This window comes from Cryptomeria japonica, unplaced genomic scaffold (genome assembly GCF_030272615.1).
Source record: "Cryptomeria japonica unplaced genomic scaffold, Sugi_1.0 HiC_scaffold_243, whole genome shotgun sequence".
NCBI lineage: Eukaryota > Viridiplantae > Streptophyta > Pinopsida > Cupressales > Cupressaceae > Cryptomeria > Cryptomeria japonica.
The window spans coordinates 160,001-175,000 of NW_026729065.1; the positions used below are offsets into that span (position 1 = coordinate 160,001).

Here is a 15,000-nt window from a genome sequence, read left to right on the forward strand (position 1 = left end):
ATCCCGCGGTGCGTCCGACACACAGAAATTTCCAAGGCGGCCAAGGAGCCTCCCCGCATAGCAATCGGGGTGTGAGGTTACGGATGCAGCATTGATAGCAATCGAGGTGTGAGGCGAAGGATGCAGAAGTGAGAGCCGAGGGATGTAGCAGAGATAGCAATCGGGGTGTGTGATGCAGAAGAGATAGCAATCGAGGTGTGCGGTGGGAAGGGCCCAGCAGCCAGAATGCATGAAGCGACGGATGAAGCAGTGATGACAACCGGGCTGTGAGGAGAGGAGGGATGCAGCCAAGAAAGCAATCAGGGCTCGAGGCAAGGGATGCATCAAGGATAGCAATCATGTTGTGAGGCGAGATTCCAAAGGCTAAACGTGAGAGGCTGCAGGGTCGACTCAGAGAGGTCTATGCATGTGAGAGGCTGAAAGCAAGGTCGACTCGGAGCGGTCTATGCATCGGGCGCGCTTGGGGCGACTACCAGTGCCAACCCCTTATCCCGCGACGCGTCCGACAAAGAGAACGTTCCAAGGCGGCAGAGGAGGTTACCAGCCGAAGGATGCAGTAGCAATAACAGGTATAGTTCCGCGGCGGCCGAGAAGACTCACCGCATAGGAATCGGGATGCGAGGCGAGGGATGCGGCGGGAAGGCCCCGACGGCTAAACGGAAGAGGCTGCAGGGCCGCCTCGGAATGGTCCAAGCATCGGATGCGATTGGGACGACTACCAGTGCCAACCCCTTATCCCGCGATGCGTCCGATACACAGATAGTTCCAAGGCGGCCGAGGAGCCTCACCGCATATCAATCGGGGTGCGAGGCGAGGGATGGGGCGGGAAGGCCCCAACGGCTAGACGGAAGAGGCTTCAGGGCCACCTCGGAATGGTCCAAGCATCGGACGCGCTTGGGGCGACTGCCAGTGCCAACCCCTTATCCCGCGATGCGTCCAATACACAGATGGTTCCAAGGCGGCCGAGGAGCCTCACCGCATAGCAATCGGGGGTGCGAGGCGAGGGATGGGGCGGGAAGGCCCCAACGGCTAGACGGAAGAGGCTTCAGGGCCGCCTAGGAATGGTCCAAGCATCGGACACGCTTGGGGCGACTACCAGTGACAGCCCCCTATCCCGCGATGCGTCCGATACGAAGATGGTTCCAAGGCGGCCGAGGAGCCTCACCGCATAGCAATCGGGGTGCGAGGTGGGGGATGCGGCGAGATGGCCCCAACGGCTAGACGGAAGAGGCCACAGGGCCGCGTCGGAATAGTCCAAGCATCGGACGCGCTTGGGGCGACTACCAGTGACAACCCCTTATCCCGCGATGCGTCCGATACGAAGATAGTTCCAAGGCGGCCGAGGAGCCTCACCGCATAGCAATCGGGGTGCGAGGTGGGGGATGCGGCGAGATGGCCCCAACGGCTAGACGGAAGAGGCTGCAGGGCCGCCTCGGAATAGTCCAAGCATCGGACGCGCTTGGGGCCACTACCAGTGACAACCCCTTATCCCGCGATGCGTCCGATACGAAGATAGTTCCAAGGCGGCCGAAGAGCCTCACCGCATAGCAATCGGGGTGCGAGGTGGGGGATGCGGCGAGATGGCCCCAACGGCTAGACGGAAGAGGCCACAGGGCCGCCTCGGAATAGTCCAAGCATCGGACGCGCTTGGGGCGACTACCAGTGACAACCCCTTATCCCGCGATGCGTCCGATACGAAGATAGTTCCCAGGCGGCCGAGGAGCCTCACCGCATAGCAATCGGGGTGCGAGGCGAGGGATGCGGCGAGATGGCCCCAAAGGCTAGACGGAAGAGGCTGCAGGGCTGCCTCGGAATAGTCCAAGCATCGGACGCGCTTGGGGCGACTACCACTGCCAACCCCTTATCCCGCGATGCGTCCGATACACAGATAGTTCCGAGGCGGCCGAGGAGGTGGGGGATGCAGCGAGATGGCCCCAACGGCTAGACGGAAGAGGCTGCAGGGCCGCCTCGGAATAGTCCAAGCATCGGACGCGCTTGGGGCGACTACCAGTGACAACCCCTTATCCCGCGATGCGTCCGATACACAGATAGTTCCGAGGCGGCCAAGGAGCCTCACCGCATAGCAATCGTGGTGCGAGGTGGGGGATGCGGCGAGATGGCCCCAACGGCTAGACGGAAGAGGCTGCAGGGCCGCCTCGGAATGGTCCAAGCATCGGATGCGCTTGGGGCGACTACCACTGCCAACCCCTTATCCCGCGATGCGTCCGATACACAGATAGTTCCAAGGCGGCCGAGGAGCCTCACAGCATAGCAATCAGGGTGCGAGGCGAGGGATGCGGCGAGAAAGCCCCAACGGCTAGAGGGAAGAGGCTTCAGGTCCGCCTCGGAATGGTCCAAGCATCGGACGCGCTTGGGGCGACTACCAGTGACAACCCCTTATCCCGCGACGCGTCCGATACACAGATAGTTCCAAGGCGGCCGAGGAGCCTCACCGCATAGCAATCGGGGTGCGAGGCGAGGGATGCGGCGAGAAGGACCCAACGGCTACACGGAAGAGGCTTCGGGGCCGCCTCGGAATGGTCCAAGCATCGGACGCGCTTGGGGCGACTACCAGTGACAACCCCTTATCCCGCGACGCGTCCGATACACAGATAGTTCCAAGGCGGCCGAGGAGCCTCACCGCATAGCAATCGGGGTGCGAGGCGAGGGATGCGGCGAGAAGGACCCAACGGCTAGACGGAAGAGGCTTCGGGTCCGCCTCGGAATGGTCCAAGCATCGGACGCGCTTGGGGCGACTACCAGTGACAACCCCTTATCCCGCGACGCGTCCGATACACAGATAGTTCCAAGGCGGCCGAGGAGCCTCACCGCATAGCAATCGGGGTGCGAGGCGAGGGATGCGGCGAGAAGGACCCAACGGCTAGACGGAAGAGGCTTCGGGTCTGCCTCGGAATGGTCCAAGCATCGGACGCGCTTGGGGCGACTACCAGTGACAACCCCTTATCCCGCGACGCGTCCGATACACAGATAGTTCCGAGGCGGCCGAGGAGCCTCACCGCATAGCAATCGGGGTGCGAGGCGAAGGATGCGGCGAGAAGGACCCAACGGCTAGACGGAAGAGGCTTCGGGTCCGCCTCGGAATGGTCCAAGCATCGGACGCGCTTGGGGCGACTACCAGTGACAACCCCTTATCCCGCGACGCGTCCGATACACAGATAGTTCCAAGGCGGCCGAGGAGCCTCACCGCATAGCAATCGGGGTGCGAGGCGAGGGATGCGGCGAGAAGGACCCAACGGCTAGACGGAAGAGGCTTCAGGGCCGCCTCGGAATGGTCCAAGCATCGAACGCGCTTGGGGCGACTACCAGTGACAACCCCTTATCCCGCGACGCGTCCGATACACAGATAGTTCCGAGGCGGCCGAGGAGCCTCACCGCATAGCAATCGGGGTGCGAGGCGAGGGATGCGGCGAGAAGGACCCAACGGCTAGACGGAAGAGGCTTCAGGGCCGCCTCGGAATGGTCCAAGCATCGGACGCGCTTGGGGCGACTACCAGTGACAACCCCTTATCCCGCGACGCGTCCGATACACAGATAGTTCCGAGGCGGCCGAGGAGCCTCAACGCATAGCAATCGGGGTGCGAGGCGAGGGATGCGGCGAGAAGGACCCAACGGCTAGACGGAAGAGGCTTCGGGTCCGCCTCGGAATGGTCCAAGCATCGGACGCGCTTGGGGCGACTACCAGTGACAACCCCTTATCCCGCGACGCGTCCGATACACAGATAGTTCCAAGGCGGCCGAGGAGCCTCACCGCATAGCAATCGGGGTGCGAGGCGAGGGATGCGGCGAGAAGGACCCAACGGCTAGACGGAAGAGGCTTCGGGTCCGCCTCGGAATGGTCCAAGCATCGGACGCGCTTGGGGCGACTACCAGTGACAACCCCTTATCCCGCGACGCGTCCGATACACAGATAGTTCCGAGGCGGCCGAGGAGCCTCACCGCATAGCAATCGGGGTGCGAGGCGAAGGATGCGGCGAGAAGGACCCAACGGCTAGACGGAAGAGGCTTCGGGTCCGCCTCGGAATGGTCCAAGCATCGGACGCGCTTGGGGCGACTACCAGTGACAACCCCTTATCCCGCGACGCGTCCGATACACAGATAGTTCCAAGGCGGCCGAGGAGCCTCACCGCATAGCAATCGGGGTGCGAGGCGAGGGATGCGGCGAGAAGGACCCAACGGCTAGACGGAAGAGGCTTCAGGGCCGCCTCGGAATGGTCCAAGCATCGAACGCGCTTGGGGCGACTACCAGTGACAACCCCTTATCCCGCGACGCGTCCGATACACAGATAGTTCCGAGGCGGCCGAGGAGCCTCACCGCATAGCAATCGGGGTGCGAGGCGAGGGATGCGGCGAGAAGGACCCAACGGCTAGACGGAAGAGGCTTCAAGGCCGCCTCGGAATGGTCCAAGCATCGGACGCGCTTGGGGCGACTACCAGTGACAACCCCTTATCCCGCGACGCGTCCGATACACAGATAGTTCCGAGGCGGCCGAGGAGCCTCAACGCATAGCAATCGGGGTGCGAGGCGAGGGATGCGGCGAGAAGGACCCAACGGCTAGACGGAAGAGGCTTCAGGGCCGCCTCGGAATGGTCCAAGCATCGGACGCGCTTGGGGCGACTACCAATGACAACCCCTTATCCCGCGACGCGTCCGATACACAGATAGTTCCGAGGCGGCCGAGGAGCCTCACCGCATAGCAATCGGGGTGCGAGGCGAGGGATGCGGCGAGAAGGACCCAACGGCTAGACGGAAGAGGCTTCAGGGCCGCCTCGAAATGGTCCAAGCATCGGACGCGCTTGGGGCGACTACCAGTGACAACCCCTTATCCCGCGACGCGTCCGATACACAGATAGTTCCGAGGCGGCCGAGGAGCCTCACCGCATAGCAATCGGGGTGCGAGGCGAGGGATGCGGCGAGAAGGACCCAACGGCTAGACGGAAGAGGCTTCAGGGCCGCCTCGGAATGGTCCAAGCATCGGACGCGCTTGGGGCGACTACCGTTGCCAACCCCTTATCCCGCGATGCGTCTGATACACAGATAGTTCCGAGGCGGCCGAGGAGCCTCACCGCATAGCAATCGGGTTGCGAGGCAGATTATTGGGAAGGGAACCCCCTGGGATGCGGCTCAAGCAGTGCCCAAAGGGACTGGAATGCGGAATCACATCGAGAGACCCAAATGCTATACGAGGGCTCAAATCGAATTATCGATTTGGCCACGACATGGACGCATCGGAACGACTACCTTTGCCGAACCACTCGCAATTGCATCCATACCGAAACCAATAGACATTTCCGTTAGAGCCCTCGCATAGCATTCGGGAATCTCGCATGCCCCTCTAAATCGACCAATGCTGGCGCTCAATGAAAATCCGAGCGCTACCACCGTTCGAGCGCCAGCATTGGTCGAGTTAGAGGGGCACGGGGGAGAATGCTCCAGTCAACACCTCCCCTATATAAGTTATTTGTCCGATTCTCGCACAACCGTAGTCTGCCTCGTCGAATCAAACAACGGTCCCAGATTCCGACTTCCGTTCCGTAGAGACCCAAAAGCTAGATGGAGGCTCGCAAGAAAGAGAGTCGGCGCATAGCAATCGGGTTTCTCGAACGTTTAGGGACCGAGCTCACTTGCGGATAGGGCAAAATCCGCCAAGCAACCCAAAAGCTAGACGGGGGCTCGAATCGAATCGCCTAGGCGGCCACAACAACGACGTGTTGGATCGACTACCAGTGCCAAACCATTCAGCAAGACTAGTCTGTGTCGAGGCCGGATAGAGATTCTCAGAGAGCGCCCGCATAGCATTTAGGAGACCTGCCGCGTCCCTCACACTCGACAAATGGTGGTGCACGTTTATAAATCCGAGCGATCCCAACCCTTTCAAGCACCAACATCGGTCGAGATAGAGGGGCACGGAGGGGGCTGCGTGAGACAACACAGTCCCCTATATAAGTTATTTGTCCGATTCTCACACATCCGAAGAATGGTCATCAAATCGGACAACAGCCCAAACTTCCGACTTCCGTCCCAGAAAGCCCAAGAGCTATCTAAAACGTTCATGGCCGGAACTCGATCGCGGCTATACCAGTCCGCCAAGCAACCCAAAAGCTAGACTGGAGCTCTAGTCGAATCACCTCTGTGGCCATTGCAAGGACGTGTTGGAGCGACTACCATTGCCGAACCATTCCGCAGGTCGAGTCCATACCAAGGCCGCATAGAGATTCACGATGAGCTCCTGCATAGCAATCAGGAGACTTGCCGTGTCCATCACAATCGATAAATCCTGGTGCAAGATTTTTGCATCCGAGCGCTCCAACCAGTCGAGCACCAGCATCAATCGACATAAACGGGCACGGGGGGAGGATGCTCGAGAACACTACCTCCCCTATATAAGTTATTTGTCCGATTCTCAAGCAGCCGAAGTCTGGTCATCGAATCGGGTCAAAGACCACAACTTCCGACTTTACCCACAATGCAAGTCATCGAATCGAACATCGGCCCCCGAGTCGGACTCCATGCGTATGTCAGGTCATCGGACCCAAATTCCGCCTTCCTGCGCATGGCGGGCCATCAATATCAACTCGGTCATCGGACCCAAACTCCGCCTTTTTGCGTATGGCACGCCTTCAAATCGGTCATCGGACCCAAATTCCGCCTTCCTGTGCATGGCGGGCCATCAACATCAACTAGGTCATCGGACCCAAATTCCGCCTTTCTGCGCATGGCACGCCATCAACTCGGTCATCGGACCCAAATTCCGCCTTCCTGCGCATGGCAGGTCATCGGACACAAATTCAGACCTCGCCAATATGCCTACGTATCGAATCGGTCATCGGACCCAACTTCCGACTTCATCCATACTGTAGGGTCTTTGAGGTTGGCGCGGTGCGCTCAACCCAGGGAGTCGACCCATCGAAGCATACACCTCCCCTATATAAGCTATTTGTCCGATTCCCACACCTGTGTAGTTTGCACCTCTGACCAGGACATCGACCCCAACTTCCGAACTCGACTGCAACGACGGCACCAGCGCCTTGGTGCGCACCTTGCGACGCACAGTCCCAACATTCGCCTTCCTGCACATGGCAGGTCATCGGACCCAAATTCCGACCTCGCGAGTATGCCTACATATCGAATCGGTCATCGGACCCAACTTCCGACTTCATCCATACCGTAGGGTCTTTGAGGTTGGCGCGGTGCGCTCAACCCGGGGAGTCGACCCAACGAAGCATACACCTCCCCTATATAAGCTATTTGTCCGATTCCCACACCTGTGTAGTTTGCACCTCCGATCAAGACATCGACCCCAACTTCCGAACTCGCCTCCAACGACCGAACCAGCGCCTTGGTGCGCACCTTGCAACGCACAGTGCCAACATTCGCCTTCCTGCACGTGGCAGGTCATCGGACCCAAATTCCGACCTCGCGAGTATGCCTACATATCGAATCGGTCATCGGACCCAACTTCCGACTTCATCCATACCGTAGGGTCTTTGAGGTTGGCGCGGTGCGCTCAACCCGGGGAGTCGACCCAACGAAGCATACACCTCCCCTATATAAGCTATTTGTCCGATTCCCACACCTGTGTAGCTTGCACCTCCGATCAGGACATCGACCCCAACTTCCGAACTCGACTAAAAAGACCGCACCAGCGCCTTGGTGTGCACCTTGCAACGCACAGTGTCAACATTCGCCTTCCTGCACATGGCAGGTCATCGGACCCAAATTCCGACCTCATGAGCATACCTACTAATCGAATCGGTCATCGGACCCAACTTCCGACTTCATCCATACCGTAGGGTCTTTGAGGTTGGCGCGGTGCGCTCAACCTGGGGAGTCGACCCATCGAAGCATACACCTCCCCTATATAAGCTATTTGTCCGATTCCGACACCTGTGTAGTTTGCACCTCCGCTCAGGACATCGACCCCAACTTCCGAACTCGCCTGCAACGACCGAACCAGCGCCTTGGTGCGCACCAAAAGTGCGCACTTTTGGAGGGCACTTTTCTGCGCTCCAAAGGTGCGCACTTTTGGAGGGCACTTTTTGGAGGGCACTTTTCTGCGCTCCAAAGGTGCGCACTTTTGGAGGGCACTTTTTGGAGGGCACTTTTCTGCGCTCCAAAGGTGCGCACTTTTGGAGGGCACTTTTTGGAGGGCACTTTTCTGCGCTCCAAAGGTGCGCACTTTTGGAGGGCACTTTTTGGAGGGCACTTTTCTGCGCTCCAAAGGTGCGCACTTTTGGAGGGCACTTTTTGGAGGGCACTTTTCTGCGCTCCAAAGGTGCGCACTTTTGGAGGGCACTTTTTGGAGGGCACTTTTCTGCGCTCCAAAGGTGCGCACTTTTGGAGGGCACTTTTTGGAGGGCACTTTTCTGCGCTCCAAAGGTGCGCACTTTTGGAGGGCACTTTTTGGAGGGCACTTTTCTGCGCTCCAAAGGTGCGCACTTTTGGAGGGCACTTTTTGGAGGGCACTTTTCTGCGCTCCAAAGGTGCGCACTTTTGGAGGGCACTTTTTGGAGGGCACTTTTCTGCGCTCCAAAGGTGCGCACTTTTGGAGGGCACTTTTCTGCGCTCCAAAGGTGCGCACTTTTGGAGGGCACTTTTGTGCACTCCAAAGGTGCGCACTTTTGGAGGGCACTTTTCCTGTGCTCCAAAGGTGCACACCTAGGTGAGCACCTTCGACCACACCTTGTAGCACACCAAACTCTGACTTTCGACTTCATCCGCAATGCAGGGTCTTTGAGGTTGGCGCAATGCGCACAACCAGGGGAGTCGACCCATCAAACCCAACACCTCCCCTATATAAGCTATTTGTCTGATTCTCATACATGCGTAGCCTGCAGGAGCAATTAGGACATCGACCCCAACTTTCGGCTTCTAAACGAAAACAAGGTCTTTGAGGTTGGTGTAATGCGAACAACTAGGGGAGTCAACCCATCAAACCCAACACCTCCCCTATATAAGCTATTTGTCTGATTCTCATACATGTGTAGTCTACAGGAGCAATTAGGACATCGACCCCAACTTTTGACTTCTTAACGAAAACAAGGTCTTTGAGGTTGACGTAATGCGCACAACCAGGGGAGTCGACCCATCAAACCCAACACCTCCCCTATATAAGCTATTTGTCCGATTCTCATACATGTGTAGCCTGCAGGAGCCATTAGGACATTGACCCCAACTTTTGACTTCTTAACGAAAACAAGGTCTTTGAGGTTGGCGTAATGCGCACAACCAAGGGAGTTGACCCATCAAACCCAACACCTCCCCTATATAAGCTATTTGTCTGATTCTCATACATGTGTAGCCTGCAACAACGATTAGGACATCCACCCCAACTTCTGAATTCGTCTGCGTTGACCGCACCAAAGGTGCACGCCTTGGTGCTCACCAAAATCCGACTTCCGACTTCTTCTGCTATGCGGGGTCTTTGAGGTTGGCGCAGTGCGCACAACCAGGGGAGTCAACCCACCGAATGCAACACCTCCCCTATATAAGCTATTTGTCTGATTCTCATACATGCGTAGACTGCAGCAATGATTAGGACATCCACCCCAACTTTTGACTTCTTAAACAAGACAGGGTCTTTGAAGTTGGTGCAGTGCACACAACCAGGGGAGTCGACCCATCAAACGCAACACCTCCCCTATATAAAGCTATTTGTCCGATTCTCATACGTGTAGTCTGCAGCAGCGATTAGGACATCGACCCCAACTTCCGAATTCGTTTGCATTGACCGCACCAAAGGTGCACGCCTTGGTGTGCACCCTGGAGTGCACTTTGGTGCTCACCTCGGTGCACACTTTGGTGTGCACCTCGGTGTGCACCAAAGGTGCGCACCTTGGAGCGCACCAAAGGTGTACACTTTGGAGCGCACCACATAGGGTCTTTGAGAGGTTGGCGCAGTGCGCACACCAAGGTGGGTGTTGAGGTGCGTGCCGAGGTGGGTGGGTGCTAGGGTGCGCTCCATGGTGGGTGCCAGGGTGGGTGCGTGCTAGGGTGGATTCCAAAGAGGGTCATAGGGTGGGTGCCAAGGTGGGTTGGTGATATAGTGGGTTCAAAGGTGGGTACTAGGGTGGGTTCCAAGGTGGGTCACAAGTTGGGTGCCAGGATGCGTGGGTGTTAGGTTGGGTGCCAAGGTGGGCTCCTGCGTGGGTGGGTGCTAGGGTGGGTTTCAAGGTGGACGCGAGGGCGGGTGCCAAGGTGGGTAACAAGTTGGGTGTTAGGATGGGTGAGTGCTAGAGTGGGTGCCAAGGTGGGTGGGTGCTAAGGTGGATGCCAAGGTGGTTCACAGGGTGGGTGGGTTCTAGGGTGAGTTCCAAGGTGGGTCACAGGTTCAGTGCTAGGGTGGGTGTCAAGGCGGGTGTCGAGGTGCCTGGGTGCTAGGGTGTGGATGCCAATGTGGGTCATAGGGTGGGTACTAGGGTGGGCTGCAATGTGGGTGCCAAGGTGGGTAACATGCTCGGTGGGTTCTAAATTGGGTGCCAGGGTGGGTGTGCACCCACCTTGCCCGAGGTGGGTGCCAAGGTGCCAGTGTGGGTGGGTGCTAAGGTGGATGCCAAGGTGGGTGAGAAGGTGGGTGATAGGTTGAGTGGTAGGATGGGTGGGTGCCAAGATGGGTCACAGGGTGGGTGCAAGGGTGGGTAGGTGCTAGGGTTGGTGTCAGGGTGGGTGGGTGCTAGGTTGGGTTCCAAGGTGGGTGCGAGGGTGAGTGTCAAGGTGGGTCACAGGTTAGGTGCTAGGATGGGTGAGTGCTAGGGTGCAAAGGTGCCAGGGTGGGTGCTAGGATGGGTCGATGCTAGGGTGAGTGGCAAGGTGGGTCCACAAGTGTCAAGGTGGGTGCCGAGGTGGGTGCCAAGTCGGCGACTGCTATGGTGGATGCCAAGGTGGGTCACGGGGTGGGTGCCAAGTTGCTAGGTTGGGTTCCAAGGTGGGTGCCAACGTGGGTGCTAGGGTGCGTGGGTTAAAGGGTGTGTCACAACGTGGGTGCCAGGATGGGTGCGCACCCACACTGGCCAAGACGGGTGCGGGTGCAAGGTTGGGTTCCAAGCCCGGTCACAGGCTGGGTGCTAGGATGGGTGGGTGCCAAGGTGGGCACCAGGGTGGGTGCACCCACCCTGGCCAAGGTGGGTCACGGGGTGGGTCCTAGGGTGGGTAACGGGGTGGGTACTAAGGTGCGTGCCAAGGTGGGTCATAGGGTGGGTGCCAAGGTGGGCACCAGGGTGGGTGTGCACCAACCCTAGCCAGGGTAGGTCACGGGGTGGTTGTCGGGGTGGGCGTCAAGGAGCCAAGGTGGGTGGCAAGTAGCCAAGTTGCGTGCCAAGGTGGGTGTCGGGGTGGGTGCCAAGGATCCAAGGTGGGTGCCAAGGAACCAAGGTGGGTGTCTGGGTGGGTGCCGAGGTGGGAGCCAGGGTGGGTCCCAAGGTGAGTGCAAAGGTGGGTGCCAGGGTCAAGGTGAGTGCCAATGTGGGTTCCAAGGTGCCAGGGTCAGGGTGAGTGCCAATGTGGGTTCAAAGGTGCTAAGTTGGGTGCGAGGTTGGGTGCGAGGGTGGGTGGGTGCCAAGGTGTGCTAGGTGGAAGCCCGGGTGGGTCGGCATCCCATGGGTGTCGAGTTGGGTGCCTGATGGGTGCTTCTTGTCAAGTTTTAGTCGTCGGGACTCATTTCGAGCCTTAGAGGTCGTTTCTTGTCCGGTTGCCCTGTCTTCGACCTGGGAACCCAATTTTGGTCCTCGGGTCCCATTTTTTTTTGTCTCGCATCCCACTTTTGGCCTGTGGCCTTTTCGGGGTCGATTCTCGTTTTGGGCATCAGAGCATGTTTCTTCTCCTAAAACCCAATATTTGTTTATTAAGTCTCGGAACACATTTTTGTTCTCGTGGACCCATCATGGGTCTTGGAACGCATTTGTGGTCCTTGGGTCCCATTTTGCATCCCGAAACTTGTGTTTTGGTGCTTGATCCCTATTTTGGGTGCCCACCTTGCACCAAGTGCGCACCCGGGGCAAACCGAGCGCCTTGGTGCACCGGGGCAAGATCGAGCGTGCACCCGAGGCGCCCCGAACATGCACCAAGGTGCACTCGGCCCACATGTGAGCGCAGGTCGTTGCGCCCGAGGTGGTGTGTGGGCACCGCGTTGCAGACGGGACACTGCACGCACACGACGCCCCCTCCAGGTGCACGCACGTAGGCCGGGCCGGGTGCACACCCGACGCCCTAGCAAGGTGCGCGCACCCGGGCAGGGCTCACACTTGGCGAACGGGGCGCACTTCGCGAGGGAGGGTGTGCACCTCGACGGGGGTGGGTGGCCGGGGTGGATTCGCACGTGGGTCGCGGTTTGCTAAGTACACACTGCGACAAGCTCATAACGGGTGCGATCATACCAGCGTTAGTGCACCGGATCCCATCAGAACTCCGCAGTTAAGCGCGCTTGGGCCGGAGTAGTACTGGGATGGGTGACCTCCCGGGAAGTCCCGGTGTTGCACCCTTTTTTAGTTTTTCGCCGGGCGTCGCAATGCTATTTGAATAAACCTTTTGCCCGTTTGCGTTCTCGTCGGGGCCGGGCCGGGCCGGGGTGCGCTGCCCGCACTACCGCGCGCGCGGGGGCGACACCGAGCGCGCACCCGAGGCGCCCCGAGCACACAGGCCACGGTGCAACCCGGGCGTTGTGCGCGCACCCCGGTGCGCCCGAGGTGCTGCGCGCGCACCCAGGTGAAATCGGTGTGCACCTCGGCCAGTGCGCGCTCGGTCGAGTCGCGCACGTTGGCCAAGGTGCACGGTGATGTTTCTTACTCTAAGGTTCCGCACCAGACGCCCGGGACAGGTGAGCGAAGCTGGGCGGGGCCGGGTGCGCGGCCGGGGCAGGTGCACGCAGCTGGAGAGAGCTTTGGAGCACACTTCGGAGCGCACCAATGATGCGCTCCATTCAAAAGTTTCCTGAAAAGGCAAAAAAAGTTGAGATTATAGAATTTCCCACTTGAGAGATTGTAAAAAAAAAAAATTTAAAATGAAGGAAACGCGGGTGCCAAGGTGTGCGCAGCCCAGCCAAGGTGTGCGCACCAAGGCGCCCACCCTGGCGAAGGTGCACGCAAGGTGCGCACCCGAGGCAAACCGGACAATTAACCCAACTTTCGACTTCGCGCGCACCTTGGAGCGCACTTCGGAGCGCTCCTTGGTGCGCACCAATCTTGGGCACCTCGGAGTGCACCATGGCGCCCACCAAGGTGCGCACCCGGGGCAAACCGAGCTCCGACTTCGTGCGCACCTTGGAGCGCACGAAAGGTGCGCACCATGGCGCCCACCAAGGTGCGCAGCCCAGCCAAGGCGTGCGCATCAAGGTGCGCACCCTGGCGAAGGTGCGCACCCGGGGCAAACCGAGCTCCGACTTCGTGCGCACCTTGGAGCGCACAAAAGGTGCGCAACCCAGCCAAGGTGTGCGCACCCCGGTCAAACCGAGCTCCGAATCGTGCGCACCAGAGGTGCACGCCATCGTGCGCACCTTGGAGCACACTTCGGAGCCCTCCTTGGTGCGCGCCGATGTTGCGCACCTCGGAGCGCACCCGGGGAAAACAATGCAATTAACCCGACTTTCGACTTCGTGGGCACCTCGGAGCGCTCTCGGGTTCGCACCTCGGAGCACACCGAGGTGCGCACCTTTGATGCGCTGCCTTCACCAATTTCCAGAAAAGGCAAGAAAACATTGAGAAGGTGTGCGCACCGAGGTGCCCACCCTGGCGAAGGTGCACGCGAGGTGCGCACCCGGGGCAAACCGGGCTCCGACTTCGTGCACGCCGCACCTTGGAGCACACTTCGGAGCGCTCCTTGGTGCGCACCAGGGCGCGCAACCCAGCCGAGGTGCCCACCCCGGCGAAGGTGCACGCGAGGTGCGCACCCGGGGCAAACCGGGCTCCGACTTCGTGCACGCCATGGTGCCCACCGCGGCGAAGGTGCACGCGAGGTGCGCACCCGGGGCAAACCGGGCTCCGACTTCGTGCACGCCGCACCTTGGAGCACACTTCGGAGCGCTCCTTGGTGCGCACCATGGTGCCCACCAGGGCGCGCAACCCCGCCGAAGGTGCACGCGAGGTGCGCACCCGGGGCAAACCGGGCTCCGACTTCGTGCACGCCGCACCTTGGAGCACACTTCGGAGCGCTCCTTGGTGCGCACCATGGTGCCCACCAGGGCGCGCAACCCCGCCGAAGGTGCACGCGAGGTGCGCACCCGGGGCAAACCGGGCTCCGACTTCGTGCACGCCATGGTGCGCACCGCGGCGAAGGTGCGCACCCGGGGCAAACCGGGCTCCGACTTCGTGCACGCCGCACCTTGGAGCACACTTCGGAGCGCTCCTTGGTGCGCACCAGGGCGCGCAACCCAGCCGAGGTGCCCACCCCGGCGAAGGTGCACGCGAGGTGCGTACCCGGGGCAAACCGGGCTCCGACTTCGTGCACGCCGCACCTTGGAGCACACTTCGGAGCGCTCCTTGGTGCGCACCATGGTGCCCACCAGGCCGCGCAACCCAGCCAAGGTGTGCGCACCAAGGTGCACGCGAGGTGCGCACCCGGGGCAAACCGGGGTCCGACTTCGTGCACGCCGCACCTTGGAGCACACATCGGGGCGCTCCCGGGTTCGCACCGGCGTTGCGCACCGTGGTGGGCACCTCGGAGCACACCAAGGTGGGCAGCGAGGTGCGCACCTTTGATGCGATGCCTTCACTAATTTCCATAAAAGGCAAAAAAAAAACGAGATTTTAAAATTTCCGTTTTGAAAGATAGTGAGAAAAAGGGAATGCTGGTGCCATCTTGAGCCCGCCCTGGTGCGCAGCCCAGCCAAGGTGTGCGCACCAAGGTGCCCACCCTGGCGAAGGTGCGCGCCCGGGCAATTAACCCAACTTCCAACTTCGCGCGCGCCAGGGTGGGAGCGCACCCAACAACCGGGCCTGGGAAGAGCCAATGCGAGAAACCCCACCAAACGCTCTGACAAAAAAAGAGGGGGC

At 59.8% G+C, this 15,000-nt stretch overlaps 1 non-coding gene across 1 annotated transcript; it reads left to right on the forward strand.

Annotated features, from left to right (window-relative positions):
• The first annotated feature begins 12,376 nt into the window (after window positions 1–12,376).
• On the forward strand, window positions 12,377–12,495 carry LOC131869346 (5S ribosomal RNA). The gene has a single exon (XR_009367732.1). It is a non-coding gene; the product is annotated as a 5S ribosomal RNA (ribosomal RNA).
• Window positions 12,496–15,000: the final 2,505 nt, after the last annotated feature.